Below are 13,399 nucleotides of genomic sequence, written 5' to 3'. Positions count from 1 at the left end.
CTGGTCAGGGTGCTTTCTCTCAGGGGCAGACTCTTTTCCGGGCGGGCTACCGGTGTCTCTGTTTGCTCGTTTCTTGCTTCCATTTCGGGAAAGTCTTCCTTGCTGGGTGTGGAAATCTCCTATGCCTTCCCTCGCCTATTCTGTCAGCTTTCAAATTCTCTTTCAGTTGCCACCCTCACAGATGGATTAGGAAACTCTTTCCGGTGCACTCATTAGTGAAATGACCTCCAGGAAGCTGGAATCCAATATCTAATGGCCGATTTTTAGCGAGTCCACACGCCAGGGTGGTCGGGGTCCAATGCAGCCCCGGCCAGGCCCAGGCCCCTTGGACTGGGCCACAGGAGGACACGGAGGAGGGTCCCGGCCCCCACGAAGCGGTGCCGGCAGTTCTCCACGGGCTTGGGCGTTTTCCAGAGGTAGGAGATGGAGGGGACTGATTTCTTCAGCGCCCCCCAAACCACGCCACCCCACCCCACCCATGGGACACATCCCCAGAGAGAGACGCCCCATACACTGGCTGTGCCCCAGCCCTGGCCCCGGGGAATAGGCGGCAGCCCACCCACAGGGCGAGGGGGGGGGCGCAGCTGAAAGGGGTTGTGGGGGAGGGCGGCCCCTGGCTGGGGTCAAAGGGCGAGCGTCCCGCGGCGTGCGCAGTCAGCGGCAGGCAGCGACGCGCTGGGGGTGGGCAGCGGGTAGGTGAAGGAGGCCGGGCGAGGAGACGAGGGGGGCTGGGAGGGCTCCACCTTGGCGAGTCCAGCCGTGGAGGCGCATCTTGTGTGAGTGTGAGTGAGTGTGAGTGTGTGTGTGTGTGTAGAGAGAGACAGCCCCCCGCCCCGCCCCGCCCCGCCCATCACCCCCGTCCCTGGGAGCCCGCGGGACCCGGCCGGCGAACTCAACCGGCCCGGCCCGGCGCGGGGCCTGGGGCGGGAGGCGGCGGCGGGGAAGCCCAGAGAGGCTCGGCTTCTCGAGCGGGGCAGGGGCGCCCTCCGCCGCCGTCTAGGGCCACACCACCCTGAACGCCCCCGATCTCGTCTGGTCTCGGAAGCTAAGCAGGGTCGGGCCTGGTTAGTACTTGGATGGGAGACCGCCTGGGAATACCGGGTGCCACAGGCTGCTGCTTTTTTTTTTTTTTTTTTTTTTTTTTTTGCCTCTTGTTCTGTCCCCTTTCTGGGAGCGTGGCGGCGGCCCGCGGTGGGGTTCACCCCCACCCTCAGCGCCCGCCCGCGTTGCCTGGCGCCCCAGCCCGCACCGTGGGGCCTCCTCTTGTCCCAAGCCGCGACACCGCCGCCACGCGGCAGCATGCGTGGCATCTGGACTGTCAGGTCTCAGACCAAAGGTCTGCTCTGTGGGAACCGACACGCTGGAGGAAACCTTGAGAGTCTGAGAGGGGAGGGAGTTCCAGAAGAAGGCCAGGATGTCATTTTGAGGGAGCATGTGACCAGAACTCGTCCCGTTGCTTTTGGGGTTCTATGGGCTACACGCAGGAATCTTTGGTGGTGGCACCTGATGTTGGGGGATCCGGAGTCACACCCAGACCTGCTCCACAGGCCTCCTTTTACTTTTCTCTTCGGATTCATTATTTTTAAAAAGTGTCTCTTACCTCTATGATTGCATTTTCTTTTCTCTCTCTCTTCAAGCAGATGATGGGAGTACAAGTATTCAGGTGACATGTGTTGCCCGTGCCCCCCTCCCCCCTGTGTTCTTTTTTTTTTTTTTTTTTTTGAGACAGAGTCTCGTTTTGCTGCCCAGGCTAGAGTGAGTGCCATGGCGTCAGCCTAGCTCACAGCAACCTCAATCTCCGGGCTCAAGCAATCCTGCTGCCTCAGCCTCCCGAGTAGTTGGGACTACAGGCATGCACCACCACGCCCGGCTGTGTTTTTCTATATATATTAGTTGGCCAATTAATTTCTTTCTATTTTTAGTAGAGACGGGGTCTCGCTCTTGCTCAGGCTGGTTTCGAACTCCTGACCTGGAGCAATCCGCCCGCCTCGGCCTCCCAGAGAGCTAGGATTACAGGCGTGAGCCACCGCGCCCGGCCCCCCCTGTGTTCTTATTCTTATACCTCTCAGGTTGTTCCAGCGTATTGTGGGGGTACCAATGTTAAGGTCGGGTGCCTTGCCCTCTCCAAGCCTCCCCCCTCGGGTCAGAGCTTCAAGTGCGCCCATCCCCCAGTCGGTGCGCACCCACCCCATGCCTAATGGATGTGTATGCCCCTCCCCTCCCCCCACCCGCCCGACACCCACCCGATGAAGGTGATTCCTCTCTGTCCACTTAGGCGTCCATCCGTTCGTACCAATTTGCTGGTGAGCGCGCTCACGTGGTGCTCGTGTGTCCATTCTTGGGATACCTGGCTTACTGGAACGGGTACCAGCTCTGGCCAGGAGAACACGAGAGGCGCCCTCTCACCGCTGCTCCTCACAGCCGAATGGCACTCCGTGGTGTCCACGCGCCACATTTTATTCATGCACTCCTGGATGGATGGGCACTCGGGTCGCTTCCACGTCTTTGCGATTGTGAATTGTGCCCTAACTGTAACCCTAACCCTTACCCAGCCCGTCTCCTCTGCCCCTGCCTGACGCACTCCTCCCCGGCCAGGCCCGTCACTGTCCTGGGCCCCCGACTGACCGGCTCCTCCCCGCCCGGCCTGTCACCGTCCTCTGCCCCTGCCTGACATGCTCCTTCCCGCCCACCCGGCCTCTCACCGTCCTCGGCCCCTGCCTGACCGGCTCCTCCGTCGCCTCGGCCTTCCAAGGGCTTGGTGTGGACGCTGCTTCCAGGAAGCCCTCCAGGAACCCGGCAGCAGGGTGGCCGCAGCAGTCTCCAGCAGCCGTCCCTAAGTCGCTTGAGTGCGGGGGACGTGCCCCCGCTGTGCCGCGGGGGCCCAGCCTGGTGTCTTCCCTGAGGCCCTGGGGCTGCCGGCTGGGCTGCCGCTCCCCACAAGGGGAGAGCCGCGGAGGTGGGGACCGCCTCCTGATGGGGACGTACACGCAGCTCTCCACGTCGGATTCCGGGGCTCTCTGTCCTGCCCGAAGGCCCAGCTGGCCTGCGGGTCCTTAGAGTGGCAAAAACATCCGAAAACTGAGATTGAGGGTCCGGTGGGTGTCTGCACTTTTGTGCTGGGCACCCCAGGGAGGCCCGGGGGCTGGCTGGACAACGTGGTCTGCTGGGCGGGGGGGTTGGAGGAGCAACTGATGCCCTTTGCACTTTGGGTAGCAAGAGTCTGAGGTGTCTCTGAGCCCTGTGCCCTGGGGGGGGGGGCGGGGGGGAGGAGGAGGAGGAGGAGGAGGAGGAGGTGGGAAGGGCCGGGGCCTGCAGTCCTGTTCCCGGCGTGGCACGGCAAGTGGCTTCTTCCACAGGCTGCTTGGCCTGGGCTCCCTGCACCTGGGCCTTTGGAGGACCGGCCCTGTGCTTGCCAACACTTCCTGCAGGGACCCAGAGCTGGGAGGTGGCATCTCTCAGCCCTGGGTCGGGCAGAGCCCCAGCGGGCCATGCCCACAACCTCTCTCAGCACCGGTCCCCCAGAAGGCTCCTTTGGGACCAGGATTCTCTTGCGGTGACTCTTTAAGGTCTGGCCCCTGGATGGAGGGGCACCAGGAGTAGAGGAGCAGGAAGGGGAAGGGGGTGGCCATGCGAGGGGACACTTTGAGGCCAAGTCCCAGCTTCAGCCTGATCCTCCTGGGAACCCCGCTCTGAGACAAGGAGCCGGGCTTCGCATTCCCACAGCAGCCAGTCGTGGGCTGAGGACACCTGGGGCGTTGGGAACTCCCTGGCTTCTCCTTGGTTTAACGTCTAGAGCTGCTTGTGAATCGCGCCGCCACACACACCCGAGCGCAGGTGTCTTCCGCACAGACTGCGGGCCTCGCTCTTCTGAATGCCGCTAGCTCACCACCCACCCACGGGTGAACCTGGTCAGGGTGCTTTCTCTCAGGGGCAGACTCTTTTCCGGGCGGGCTACCGGTGTCTCTGTTTGCTCGTTTCTTTCTTCCATTTCGGGAAAGTCTTCCTTGCTGGGTGTGGAAATCTCCTATGCCTTCCCTCACCTATTCTGTCAGCTTTCAAATTCTCTTTCAGTTGCCACCCTCACAGATGGATTAGGAAACTCTTTCCGGTGCACTCATTAGTGAAATGACCTCCAGGAAGCTGGAATCCAATATCTAATGGCCGATTTTTAGCGAGTCCACACGCCAGGGTGGTCGGGGTCCAATGCAGCCCCGGCCAGGCCCAGGCCCCTTGGACTGGGCCACAGGAGGACACGGAGGAGGGTCCCGGCCCCCACGAAGCGGTGCCGGCAGTTCTCCACGGGCTTGGGCGTTTTCCAGAGGTAGGAGATGGAGGGGACTGATTTCTTCAGCGCCCCCCAAACCACGCCACCCCATCCCACCCATGGGACACATCCCCAGAGAGAGACGCCCCATACACTGGCTGTGCCCCAGCCCTGGCCCGGGGGAATAGGCGGCAGCCCACCCACAGGGCGAGGGGGGGGGCACAGCTGAAAGGGGTTGTGGGGGAGGGCGGCCCCTGGCTGGGGTCAAAGGGCGAGCGTCCCGCGCGTGCGCAGTCAGCGGCAGGCAGCGACGCCCTGGGGGTGGGCAGCGGGTAGGTGAAGGAGGCCGGGCGAGGAGACGAGGGGGGCTGGGAGGGCTCCACCTTGGCGAGTCCAGCCGTGGAGGCGCATCTTGTGTGAGTGTGAGTGAGTGTGAGTGTGTGTGTGTGTGTAGAGAGAGACAGCCCCCCGCCCCGCCCCGCCCCGCCCCGCCCCGCCCATCACCCCCGTCCCTGGGAGCCCGCGGGACCCGGCCGGCGAACTCAACCGGCCCGGCCCGGCGCGGGGCCTGGGGCGGGAGGCGGCGGCGGGGAAGCCCAGAGAGGCTCGGCTTCTCGAGCGGGGCAGGGGCGCCCTCCGCCGCCGTCTAGGGCCACACCACCCTGAACGCCCCCGATCTCGTCTGGTCTCGGAAGCTAAGCAGGGTCGGGCCTGGTTAGTACTTGGATGGGAGACCGCCTGGGAATACCGGGTGCCACAGGCTGCTGCTTTTTTTTTTTTTTTTTTTTTTTTTTTTTGCCTCTTGTTCTGTCCCCTTTCTGGGAGCGTGGCGGCGGCCCGCGGTGGGGGTCACCCCCACCCTCAGCGCCCGCCCGCGTTGCCTGGCGCCCCAGCCCGCACCGTGGGGCCTCCTCTTGTCCCAAGCCGCGACACCGCCGCCACGCGGCAGCATGCGTGGCATCTGGACTGTCAGGTCTCAGACCAAAGGTCTGCTCTGTGGGAACCGACACGCTGGAGGAAACCTTGAGAGTCTGAGAGGGGAGGGAGTTCCAGAAGAAGGCCAGGATGTCATTTTGAGGGAGCATGTGACCAGAACTCGTCCCGTTGCTTTTGGGGTTCTATGGGCTACACGCAGGAATCTTTGGTGGTGGCACCTGATGTTGGGGGATCCGGAGTCACACCCAGACCTGCTCCACAGGCCTCCTTTTACTTTTCTCTTCGGATTCATTATTTTTAAAAAGTGTCTCTTACCTCTATGATTGCATTTTCTTTTCTCTCTCTCTTCAAGCAGATGATGGGAGTACAAGTATTCAGGTGACATGTGTTGCCCGTGCCCCCCTCCCCCCTGTGTTCTTTTTTTTTTTTTTTTTTTTGAGACAGAGTCTCGTTTTGCTGCCCAGGCTAGAGTGAGTGCCATGGCGTCAGCCTAGCTCACAGCAACCTCAATCTCCGGGCTCAAGCAATCCTGCTGCCTCAGCCTCCCGAGTAGTTGGGACTACAGGCATGCACCACCACGCCCGGCTGTGTTTTTCTATATATATTAGTTGGCCAATTAATTTCTTTCTATTTTTAGTAGAGACGGGGTCTCGCTCTTGCTCAGGCTGGTTTCGAACTCCTGACCTGGAGCAATCCGCCCGCCTCGGCCTCCCAGAGAGCTAGGATTACAGGCGTGAGCCACCGCGCCCGGCCCCCCCTGTGTTCTTATTCTTATACCTCTCAGGTTGTTCCAGCGTATTGTGGGGGTACCAATGTTAAGGTCGGGTGCCTTGCCCTCTCCAAGCCTCCCCCCTCGGGTCAGAGCTTCAAGTGCGCCCATCCCCCAGTCGGTGCGCACCCACCCCATGCCTAATGGATGTGTATGCCCCTCCCCTCCCCCCACCCGCCCGACACCCACCCGATGAAGGTGATTCCTCTCTGTCCACTTAGGCGTCCATCCGTTCGTACCAATTTGCTGGTGAGCGCGCTCACGTGGTGCTCGTGTGTCCATTCTTGGGATACCTGGCTTACTGGAACGGGTACCAGCTCTGGCCAGGAGAACACGAGAGGCGCCCTCTCACCGCTGCTCCTCACAGCCGAATGGCACTCCGTGGTGTCCACGCGCCACATTTTATTCATGCACTCCTGGATGGATGGGCACTCGGGTCGCTTCCACGTCTTTGCGATTGTGAATTGTGCCCTAACTGTAACCCTAACCCTTACCCAGCCCGTCTCCTCTGCCCCTGCCTGACGCACTCCTCCCCGGCCAGGCCCGTCACTGTCCTGGGCCCCCGACTGACCGGCTCCTCCCCGCCCGGCCTGTCACCGTCCTCTGCCCCTGCCTGACATGCTCCTTCCCGCCCACCCGGCCTCTCACCGTCCTCGGCCCCTGCCTGACCGGCTCCTCCGTCGCCTGGGCCTTCCAAGGGCTTGGTGTGGACGCTGCTTCCAGGAAGCCCTCCAGGAACCCGGCAGCAGGGTGGCCGCAGCAGTCTCCAGCAGCCGTCCCTAAGTCGCTTGAGTGCGGGGGACGTGCCCCCGCTGTGCCGCGGGGGCCCAGCCTGGTGTCTTCCCTGAGGCCCTGGGGCTGCCGGCTGGGCTGCCGCTCCCCACAAGGGGAGAGCCGCGGAGGTGGGGACCGCCTCCTGATGGGGACGTACACGCAGCTCTCCACGTCGGATTCCGGGGCTCTCTGTCCTGCCCGAAGGCCCAGCTGGCCTGCGGGTCCTTAGAGTGGCAAAAACATCCGAAAACTGAGATTGAGGGTCCGGTGGGTGTCTGCACTTTTGTGCTGGGCACCCCAGGGAGGCCCGGGGGCTGGCTGGACAACGTGGTCTGCTGGGCGGGGGGGTTGGAGGAGCAACTGATGCCCTTTGCACTTTGGGTAGGAAGAGTCTGAGGTGTCTCTGAGCCCTGTGCCCTGGGGGGGGGGGCGGGGGGGAGGAGGAGGAGGAGGAGGAGGAGGAGGTGGGAAGGGCCGGGGCCTGCAGTCCTGTTCCCGGCGTGGCACGGCAAGTGGCTTCTTCCACAGGCTGCTTGGCCTGGGCTCCCTGCACCTGGGCCTTTGGAGGACCGGCCCTGTGCTTGCCAACACTTCCTGCAGGGACCCAGAGCTGGGAGGTGGCATCTCTCAGCCCTGGGTCGGGCAGAGCCCCAGCGGGCCATGCCCACAACCTCTCTCAGCACCGGTCCCCCAGAAGGCTCCTTTGGGACCAGGATTCTCTTGCGGTGACTCTTTAAGGTCTGGCCCCTGGATGGAGGGGCACCAGGAGTAGAGGAGCAGGAAGGGGAAGGGGGTGGCCATGCGAGGGGACACTTTGAGGCCAAGTCCCAGCTTCAGCCTGATCCTCCTGGGAACCCCGCTCTGAGACAAGGAGCCGGGCTTCGCATTCCCACAGCAGCCAGTCGTGGGCTGAGGACACCTGGGGCGTTGGGAACTCCCTGGCTTCTCCTTGGTTTAACGTCTAGAGCTGCTTGTGAATCGCGCCGCCACACACACCCGAGCGCAGGTGTCTTCCGCACAGACTGCGGGCCTCGCTCTTCTGAATGCCGCTAGCTCACCACCCACCCACGGGTGAACCTGGTCAGGGTGCTTTCTCTCAGGGGCAGACTCTTTTCCGGGCGGGCTACCGGTGTCTCTGTTTGCTCGTTTCTTTCTTCCATTTCGGGAAAGTCTTCCTTGCTGGGTGTGGAAATCTCCTATGCCTTCCCTCACCTATTCTGTCAGCTTTCAAATTCTCTTTCAGTTGCCACCCTCACAGATGGATTAGGAAACTCTTTCCGGTGCACTCATTAGTGAAATGACCTCCAGGAAGCTGGAATCCAATATCTAATGGCCGATTTTTAGCGAGTCCACACGCCAGGGTGGTCGGGGTCCAATGCAGCCCCGGCCAGGCCCAGGCCCCTTGGACTGGGCCACAGGAGGACACGGAGGAGGGTCCCGGCCCCCACGAAGCGGTGCCGGCAGTTCTCCACGGGCTTGGGCGTTTTCCAGAGGTAGGAGATGGAGGGGACTGATTTCTTCAGCGCCCCCCAAACCACGCCACCCCATCCCACCCATGGGACACATCCCCAGAGAGAGACGCCCCATACACTGGCTGTGCCCCAGCCCTGGCCCGGGGGAATAGGCGGCAGCCCACCCACAGGGCGAGGGGGGGGGCACAGCTGAAAGGGGTTGTGGGGGAGGGCGGCCCCTGGCTGGGGTCAAAGGGCGAGCGTCCCGCGCGTGCGCAGTCAGCGGCAGGCAGCGACGCCCTGGGGGTGGGCAGCGGGTAGGTGAAGGAGGCCGGGCGAGGAGACGAGGGGGGCTGGGAGGGCTCCACCTTGGCGAGTCCAGCCGTGGAGGCGCATCTTGTGTGAGTGTGAGTGAGTGTGAGTGTGTGTGTGTGTGTGTGTATAGAGAGACAGCCCCCCGCCCCGCCCCGCCCCGCCCCGCCCATCACCCCCGTCCCTGGGAGCCCGCGGGACCCGGCCGGCGAACTCAACCGGCCCGGCCCGGCGCGGGGCCTGGGGCGGGAGGCGGCGGCGGGGAAGCCCAGAGAGGCTCGGCTTCTTGAGCGGGGCAGGGGCGCCCTCCGCCGCCGTCTAGGGCCACACCACCCTGAACGCCCCCGATCTCCTCTGGTCTCGGAAGCTAAGCAGGGTCGGGCCTGGTTAGTACTTGGATGGGAGACCGCCTGGGAATACCGGGTGCCACAGGCTGCTGCTTTTTTTTTTTTTTTTTTTGCCTCTTTTCTGTCCCCTTTCTGGGAGCGTGGCGGCGGCCCGGGGTGGGGGTCACCCCCACCCTCAGCGCTCGCCCGCGGTGCCTGGCGCCCCAGCCCGCACCGTGGGGCCTCCTCTTGTCCCAAGCCGCGACACCGCCGCCACGCGGCAGCATGCGTGGCATCTGGACTGTCAGGTCTCAGACCAAAGGTCTGCTCTGTGGGAACCGACACGCTGGAGGAAACCTTGAGAGTCTGAGAGGGGAGGGAGTTCCAGAAGAAGGCCAGGATGTCATTTTGAGGGAGTATGTGACCAGAACTCGTCCCGTTGCTTTTGGGGTTCTATGGGCTACACGCAGGAATCTTTGGTGGTGGCACCTGATGTTGGGGGATCCGGAGTCACACCCAGACCTGCTCCACAGGCCTCCTTTTACTTTTCTCTTCGGATTCATTATTTTTAAAAAGTGTCTCTTACCTCTATGATTGCATTTTCTTTTCTCTCTCTCTTCAAGCAGATGATGGGAGTACAAGTATTCAGGTGACATGTGTTGCCCGTGCCCCCCTCCCCCCTGTGTTCTTTTTTTTTTTTTTTTTTTGAGACAGAGTCTCGTTTTGCTGCCCAGGCTAGAGTGAGTGCCATGGCGTCAGCCTAGCTCACAGCAACCTCAATCTCCGGGCTCAAGCAATCCTGCTGCCTCAGCCTCCCGAGTAGTTGGGACTACAGGCATGCACCACCACGCCCGGCTGTGTTTTTCTATATATATTAGTTGGCCAATTAATTTCTTTCTATTTTTAGTAGAGACGGGGTCTCGCTCTTGCTCAGGCTGGTTTCGAACTCCTGACCTGGAGCAATCCGCCCGCCTCGGCCTCCCAGAGAGCTAGGATTACAGGCGTGAGCCACCGCGCCCGGCCCCCCCTGTGTTCTTATTCATATACCTCTCAGGTTGTTCCAGCGTATTGTGGGGGTACCAATGTTAAGGTCGGGTGCCTTGCCCTCTCCAAGCCTCCCCCCTCGGGTCAGAGCTTCAAGTGCGCCCATCCCCCAGTCGGTGCGCACCCACCCCATGCCTAATGGATGTGTATGCCCCTCCCCTCCCCCCACCCGCCCGACACCCACCCGATGAAGGTGATTCCTCTCTGTCCACTTAGGCGTCCATCCGTTCGTACCAATTTGCTGGTGAGCGCGCTCACGTGGTGCTCGTGTGTCCATTCTTGGGATACCTGGCTTACTGGAACGGGTACCAGCTCTGGCCAGGAGAACACGAGAGGCGCCCTCTCACCGCTGCTCCTCACAGCCGAATGGCACTCCGTGGTGTCCACGCGCCACATTTTATTCATGCACTCCTGGATGGATGGGCACTCGGGTCGCTTCCACGTCTTTGCGATTGTGAATTGTGCCCTAACTGTAACCCTAACCCTTACCCAGCCCGTCTCCTCTGCCCCTGCCTGACGCACTCCTCCCCGGCCAGGCCCGTCACTGTCCTGGGCCCCCGCCTGTCCGGCTCCTCCCCGCCCGGCCTGTCACCGTCCTCTGCCCCTGCCTGACATGGTCCTTCCCGCCCGCCCGGCCTCTCACCGTCCTCGGCCCCTGCCTGACCGGCTCCTCCGTCGCCTGGGCCTTCCAAGGGCTTGGTGTGGACGCTGCTTCCAGGAAGCCCTCCAGGAACCCGGCAGCAGGGTGGCCGCAGCAGTCTCCAGCAGCCGTCCCTAAGTCGCTTGAGTGCGGGGGACGTGCCCCCGCTGTGCCGCGGGGGCCCAGCCTGGTGTCTTCCCTGAGGCCCTGGGGCTGCCGGCTGGGCTGCCGCTCCCCACAAGGGGAGAGCCGCGGAGGTGGGGACCGCCTCCTGATGGGGACGTACACGCAGCTCTCCACGTCGGATTCCGGGGCTCTCTGTCCTGCCCGAAGGCCCAGCTGGCCTGCGGGTCCTTAGAGTGGCAAAAACATCCGAAAACTGAGATTGAGGGTCCGGTGGGTGTCTGCACTTTTGTGCTGGGCACCCCAGGGAGGCCCGGGGGCTGGCTGGACAACGTGGTCTGCTGGGCGGGGGGGTTGGAGGAGCAACTGATGCCCTTTGCACTTTGGGTAGCAAGAGTCTGAGGTGTCTCTGAGCCCTGTGCCCTGTGGGGGGGGCAGGGGGAGGAGGAGGAGGAGGTGGGAAGGGCCGGGGCCTGCAGTCCTGTTCCCGGGGTGGCACGGCAAGTGGCTTCTTCCACAGGCTGCTTGGCCTGGGCTCCCTGCACCTGGGCCTTTGGAGGACCGGCCCTGTACTTGCCAACACTTCCTGCAGGGACCCAGAGCTGGGAGGTGGCATCTCTCAGCCCTGGGTCGGGCAGAGCCCCAGCGGGCCATGCCCACAACCTCTCTCAGCACCGGTCCCCCAGAAGGCTCCTTTGGGACCAGGATTCTCTTGCGGTGACTCTTTAAGGTCTGGCCCCTGGATGGAGGGGCACCAGGAGTAGAGGAGCAGGAAGGGGAAGGGGGTGGCCATGCGAGGGGACACTTTGAGGCCAAGTCCCAGCTTCAGCCTGATCCTCCTGGGAACCCTGCTCTGAGACAAGGAGCCGGGCTTCGCATTCCCACAGCAGCCAGTCGTGGGCTGAGGACACCTGGGGCGTTGGGAACTCCCTGGCTTCTCCTTGGTTTAACGTCTAGAGCTGCTTGTGAATCGCGCCGCCACACACACCCGAGCGCAGGTGTCTTCCGCACAGACTGCGGGCCTCGCTCTTCTGAATGCCGCTAGCTCGCCACCCACCCACGGGTGAACCTGGTCAGGGTGCTTTCTCTCAGGGGCAGACTCTTTTCCGGGCGGGCTACCGGTGTCTCTGTTTGCTCGTTTCTTGCTTCCATTTCGGGAAAGTCTTCCTTGCTGGGTGTGGAAATCTCCTATGCCTTCCCTCGCCTATTCTGTCAGCTTTCAAATTCTCTTTCAGTTGCCACCCTCACAGATGGATTAGGAAACTCTTTCCGGTGCACTCATTAGTGAAATGACCTCCAGGAAGCTGGAATCCAATATCTAATGGCCGATTTTTAGCGAGTCCACACGCCAGGGTGGTCGGGGTCCAATGCAGCCCCGGCCAGGCCCAGGCCCCTTGGACTGGGCCACAGGAGGACACGGAGGAGGGTCCCGGCCCCCACGAAGCGGTGCCGGCAGTTCTCCACGGGCTTGGGCGTTTTCCAGAGGTAGGAGATGGAGGGGACTGATTTCTTCAGCGCCCCCCAAACCACGCCACCCCACCCCACCCATGGGACACATCCCCAGAGAGAGACGCCCCATACACTGGCTGTGCCCCAGCCCTGGCCCCGGGGAATAGGCGGCAGCCCACCCACAGGGCGAGGGGGGGGGCGCAGCTGAAAGGGGTTGTGGGGGAGGGCGGCCCCTGGCTGGGGTCAAAGGGCGAGCGTCCCGCGGCGTGCGCAGTCAGCGGCAGGCAGCGACGCGCTGGGGGTGGGCAGCGGGTAGGTGAAGGAGGCCGGGCGAGGAGACGAGGGGGGCTGGGAGGGCTCCACCTTGGCGAGTCCAGCCGTGGAGGCGCATCTTGTGTGAGTGTGAGTGAGTGTGAGTGTGTGTGTGTGTGTATAGAGAGACAGCCCCCCGCCCCGCCCCGCCCCGCCCATCACCCCCGTCCCTGGGAGCCCGCGGGACCCGGCCGGCGAACTCAACCGGCCCGGCCCGGCGCGGGGCCTGGGGCGGGAGGCGGCGGCGGGGAAGCCCAGAGAGGCTCGGCTTCTCGAGCGGGGCAGGGGCGCCCTCCGCCGCCGTCTAGGGCCACACCACCCTGAACGCCCCCGATCTCGTCTGGTCTCGGAAGCTAAGCAGGGTCGGGCCTGGTTAGTACTTGGATGGGAGACCGCCTGGGAATACCGGGTGCCACAGGCTGCTGCTTTTTTTTTTTTTTTTTTTTTTTTTTTGCCTCTTGTTCTGTCCCCTTTCTGGGAGCGTGGCGGCGGCCCGCGGTGGGGGTCACCCCCACCCTCAGCGCCCGCCCGCGTTGCCTGGCGCCCCAGCCCGCACCGTGGGGCCTCCTCTTGTCCCAAGCCGCGACACCGCCGCCACGCGGCAGCATGCGTGGCATCTGGACTGTCAGGTCTCAGACCAAAGGTCTGCTCTGTGGGAACCGACACGCTGGAGGAAACCTTGAGAGTCTGAGAGGGGAGGGAGTTCCAGAAGAAGGCCAGGATGTCATTTTGAGGGAGCATGTGACCAGAACTCGTCCCGTTGCTTTTGGGGTTCTATGGGCTACACGCAGGAATCTTTGGTGGTGGCACCTGATGTTGGGGGATCCGGAGTCACACCCAGACCTGCTCCACAGGCCTCCTTTTACTTTTCTCTTCGGATTCATTATTTTTAAAAAGTGTCTCTTACCTCTATGATTGCATTTTCTTTTCTCTCTCTCTTCAAGCAGATGATGGGAGTACAAGTATTCAGGTGACATGTGTTGCCCGTGCCCCCCTCCC

The 13,399-nt window shown here is 62.7% G+C and overlaps 4 non-coding genes across 4 annotated transcripts; all 4 read left to right on the top strand.

The window, feature by feature from the left end:
• Window positions 1–994: 994 nt before the first annotated feature.
• LOC142869290 (5S ribosomal RNA) lies at window positions 995–1,113 on the top strand. The gene has a single exon (XR_012917983.1). It is a non-coding gene; the product is annotated as a 5S ribosomal RNA (ribosomal RNA).
• A 3,795-nt stretch (window positions 1,114–4,908) lies between these two features.
• On the top strand, window positions 4,909–5,027 carry LOC142869287 (5S ribosomal RNA). Its single transcript, XR_012917980.1, has one exon. It is a non-coding gene; the product is annotated as a 5S ribosomal RNA (ribosomal RNA).
• Window positions 5,028–8,822: 3,795 nt separating this feature from the next.
• On the top strand, window positions 8,823–8,941 carry LOC142869282 (5S ribosomal RNA). The gene has a single exon (XR_012917974.1). It is a non-coding gene; the product is annotated as a 5S ribosomal RNA (ribosomal RNA).
• A 3,761-nt stretch (window positions 8,942–12,702) lies between these two features.
• On the top strand, window positions 12,703–12,821 carry LOC142869275 (5S ribosomal RNA). Its single transcript, XR_012917968.1, has one exon. It is a non-coding gene; the product is annotated as a 5S ribosomal RNA (ribosomal RNA).
• Window positions 12,822–13,399: the final 578 nt, after the last annotated feature.

Source organism: Microcebus murinus, unplaced genomic scaffold (assembly GCF_040939455.1).
Source record: "Microcebus murinus isolate Inina unplaced genomic scaffold, M.murinus_Inina_mat1.0 scaf067_hap2_Mmur4.0, whole genome shotgun sequence".
Taxonomy (NCBI): Eukaryota; Metazoa; Chordata; class Mammalia; order Primates; family Cheirogaleidae; genus Microcebus; species Microcebus murinus.
Note: the sequence above shows the minus strand (reverse complement) of the source record. Positions and strands in the feature narration are given on the sequence as shown.